Below are 4587 nucleotides of genomic sequence, written 5' to 3' on the forward strand. Positions count from 1 at the left end.
TCAATCGTTCAAAGTACTAATATCATCAATGAAACGAATGTAACATTTGACAATGCAGGGGATTGAAACCCTAACTCAAACATAATCACTAATCCAACAATTCAGCTTAGTACATATATCATCGCATGCCAACTTACCTCGCTTCACTTAAAATTACATAATATAAATCATCCTTAAGAATTTAAGCTTACAAGTCAGCTTAAACGAAAGTTACAACCTCAAAATGCAAGAACGGCAAAATAAAGCTAAGAAAGCCCTCGATCAAATCCCTTCCCGATCTGTTAAGGAAAACAAAGGGAATGGGGTGAGCTAAAGCCCAGTGAGGTTCCAGGTAAAACAAGTAAACACATAGCCACATAAAATCACAAAATAGCCAACTAAACACCGTACGGTAAAATAACAGTTTAATCACAGTTCAATTCAAGGATACAGGTGGCTTTCAAAAGCCAAAGGTCCACTTGAGCTTGATCATAATTGCCTCCTGTTGACACTCCGTCAACACTTGTAACAGTATATAGGTCCGTAGAACACCACTTTCACCAGTCTCCGTCCACCAAACAACCCCCCCCACCGGGCCCGCACTCCATAAACAGTAGTTTGGTAATACTCGAGTATACCAGGAATCCGAGTTTCCAATGCTCAAGGATTCCAATGAAACAGTATCAAGCCGAGGATTTTATCACTGGTGGTGCTGGACAACACAACAAGCAAGCACAACGGCTATGCTTCACCAGGGACCTCCAAGCAAGATTCAATTTCCAGTGAACAGTAAACAGTCCTCAAGGTTTATCGGCCTTCTCGACCAAGCCCTTGCTGGCTCGATACAACCGACTCACCTATGAGGTTGGGTACCCAAACAGTAACAGTAGTTGGTGGAATGTCATCCACGCAACTTAAGCACAGTCATGTATAGCAATATCTCATTTCATGTTAATTCATTCAGTAAGTAGAGCCTCAGTGAAAAGAAAAAAAATAAGGAAGGTCGAGTGCGATAAAGTACACACTCGCCTCAATTTTAATTAAAACAGTGTTTGGCTCAAACAATAACAATTCAATACTTTCAAGTACACAAATATTTCACATAACAAGTAGCAGGTAGTGGAACACTCACCTGTCAAGCAAAAGTAATAATCGACGTCAAACGTCTCAGTTACGATCACCGTCGTTGCCCAAACCTAGGTCAACGAGTGAAAACATTAATAATTGGATTCGTTCCCTACTAAAGTATAGGTTCATTAAGAGGCCAAGTGAGTAGCTTAAGCTACTTAATCCGGCATGCAAATAGGGTCTAAACCACGGTGAAAGTTCATGGAAAACAAGTCTAGTATGTACATGAAAGTTTGGCAAAAGAAAAGTTTCACTAAAGCTCAAAGGCTTCATTACGGGTTAAACTGTCTCGCCCGGCCAGCCTCGGGAAAACGGTCATTGCTCATTGTGGGAAAGTCAGAATTAGGTTCCGTCAGTTGCATTGGAAACTAGGTTCATAAGGCTAAATTTGTCTAGAAGAAACCATTTCCAAAATCCCAACATAAGTGGCTCAAAATTAAGAAACCAAATGAACTTTCTGGACTGTCTCGGATGAACAGTACCGCCCGGACAGCCAACTTTCCAGACTCGCCACGGATCGCTCGGGATGAACCAGAAAATGAGCTTTGTACCGTTTTAAAGCTCTAAGAGTCTACTTTCAATTGCCACAAATGGCACTCAATTCCGATCAGTGAGTAACACGTTATGACCTTAACAAGATTGCTGGACAGAAAATTTCTGGACCTAGTCCAGTTTTCCTCCTTTGTTTATAACTCAAAATTTATTCAACCAAATTGGCTAATTTTTTTGTAGACAACCTCCACACACATAACCCAACATATAATACTCACATTTGTAGCCAAAATGTGCATGAAAATATCAAGGAAAAACCGGGCAGCAAGCTTAAAAAGTTTCGGTCAGCACACTTTAAAAATTTCTAACTTCTACTCTTCTTGTTATTTTCATTCCTTGCACATAACAAGTATTAGATCCAACTAAATAGGGGTTTAAAACATATCAATACTTCATAAACACACATGAATAAGGGTTAGACATTTCATCAAACACTTGGTATGCATATTAGTAAACCTAACCATTACTTGATTAACTCAAGAAACTAACCCCAAATTCAACCATAACAAGTTGTTTTTCACCATTTCAACCTCAAGTAGATGATATAACATCATAAACCCAAATTTTAAAGATTACATACCTTACTTACAAGTTGCTTTGGTCACCAAACAAACCACCACAATAGAAGCTTTAGGCTTGAAACAACCTCAAAGATTGAAGGAAATTTTCTCACAAACTCTAGATCTTTCTTCTTTGGATTTTTGTTCTTGGTTTTTTTTTTCTAGGGTTCAAGGTAAGTATATGGAGCTCTCTCTCTTCCCCCTTTTTGTGCTAAGAAATTCGGCCAACAAGGGTTAAAAAGGAACCAAGTTTAGTCTTTAAATTGTTTTCTAATTCCTTAGTCAAACAAACCCATGGCTAGGGTTTTGCCACATGGCTCCATTAGTAACCTAGACTTTCTTAATCTTTGACTAATGGTTCTCTTAACTTTCCAAATGTATCCATAATTGTTTAACAACTCTAATCTCACACAAAAATCTCTACTACTTAAGAAAAGAACACTTGGTCAATTTCAAGTGGTGCATTAATTTAAACAAACTCAAGAAAATATTTTTCTTCAATTACAATGAAATGGAATGTTATACATGGAAATTACTATAACATATAGAAAATATATTGTAAGGGCATAGAATAAGTAATTTAAATCCTAGGGTAAGGCACTTGGTACAATGTAAGTGGTGGAAAAAGAAACTAACTCAACAAAATTGTTTTAGCTAAAAGTAAGGATATGAAATGTAATGCATGGAAATTGTTTTAATATATTATAAGTGGTGAAATATTTACAACTAACTCAAGAAAAATGTTTTAATTTCTTAGTGTATACGATAACACATTGGGGATACAATGCTAGGGCTTATAATCCGTGGTTTTATTCTTAGAGTAAGGCATGTAGTTTAGAAAAATTGACTTTTAAAGTGAAGGTTCTCACACAAGCAACTAGATTTGCACAATTACCTAATGACAATATGCGACACGGGTAAGACAGAAAGACAAGACACAATGGATATTTGGGAGACACAACAAAGGACGGACAGATTTGGAACGACACGAAAAGAAAACTTACACGACTCGACCGGATATACTTGATACGCCAACTAGCTCTGGTACCAACTGATACAAACCCACCTAGAAGGCCTAAACTCGTATCCCATTAGTTACGGATCTAGACGCTGAAATCAAGTTAAGGGTGGAATTCCTTGACTCCACTAGACGAACAGCTCACGAACCTTGAATTTAATCGCAACCCACAAGAGTTTGAATAAGTGAACCTAGGAACAAGGTAGAAGACGCCACAATCAAGTGTGATTCTTGATTGATAAGTCCAATGAATACTCAAGTAAATTCTCAAGTATTCAAAGAAGAATCTCTTAGAAAGAGAGTTGTTATCACACAAGTGAAAAAAGAGAGAATAAAATTCTGATCGTCCCCGTTCTCTTTGAGAAGAAGGGCTATTTATAGCCTTTACAAAGAAACCCTAAAGCTTAAGCTGCCTGAATTGAAGACTCTAAACTACCTTAAATAAATTAGGAAAATATAACAAAACCATTCGGCCATAATGGAACCAATGATTGGCCGAGTTAACAACAACCTTAAATAGAACTAAGCTTCTTTATTTTCGACTTCAATCACTTGAACAAGTGTGCAAAGTTTAAGATCATCAGCTATGAGCCCTTGAGCTTCACTTGACCCTCCATCTTGCACTTGGACTTGACGAACTAGGGCTTGCATAGCCTCTTGAAGTTTCTTAGCCCGACTCCTTGTAATTGGACCTCGCGGAACCACTAGCTCTTCACTTGACATTGGTCGGTCCCTACTCGAGCTGCTATCATTAGAACTCGACTCACTAGGATATTCGAGGAGGTCCGGGATCGGGCTTCCGGGATTCTAGCCAACACCTCTATACTGATTGATGAGGTGATGGATACTGTACAGAGTCCGACTCCTAAGAGCACTCCTGAGGAGGAGGGCCCTGAGGAGGAGGTTCCACCTGATAGCTTTATAATGAACTAAACCTAGAGTGACAGACTTTTGACTTTAGTGGTTAGAAATAGCTGGGGTGATGCTAGTGTCAAGACCATTGTATTTCGTTTGACTGTGTGACCTACTTTTGAAACACTTGACTTTACTTTAGTCATACGTGACTAAAAGTATTTTTATGGCACCTATGTGCTCTATTTTTTGTAATACCCCATGGTTTGCTAATTGTATGGATCTTGAAGTGTAAATATATGTTAATTATCATTATTTCTCAATGTTTTCATGATTGACTCTTATTTTAAGCATTTCCTTGCGTAATTACTTTTGTTTCCTGCGCTAGGCATAACTAGGATTATGGATGGACGAAGCGGTGGTCGAGGTCGTGGGCGAGGGACTAGACAAACCCAATCTCATAGGAATAACCAGGGATCGGCAACTGGGCTGACACAA

At 38.5% G+C, this 4587-nt stretch overlaps 1 long non-coding RNA gene across 1 annotated transcript; it reads right to left on the reverse strand.

Annotated features, from left to right (window-relative positions):
- Window positions 1–242: 242 nt before the first annotated feature.
- Window positions 243–2408, reverse strand: LOC113755094. Its single transcript, XR_003465568.1, has 3 exons — window positions 2240–2408; window positions 1112–1175; window positions 243–278 (listed from the first exon to the last, which is right to left on the reverse strand). It is a non-coding gene; the product is annotated as an uncharacterized LOC113755094 (long non-coding RNA).
- Between the last annotated feature and the right edge of the window lie 2179 nt (window positions 2409–4587).

The sequence above is a fragment of the Coffea eugenioides genome, unplaced genomic scaffold, assembly GCF_003713205.1.
Source record: "Coffea eugenioides isolate CCC68of unplaced genomic scaffold, Ceug_1.0 ScVebR1_1188;HRSCAF=2002, whole genome shotgun sequence".
In the NCBI taxonomy this organism is placed as follows: domain Eukaryota; kingdom Viridiplantae; phylum Streptophyta; class Magnoliopsida; order Gentianales; family Rubiaceae; genus Coffea; species Coffea eugenioides.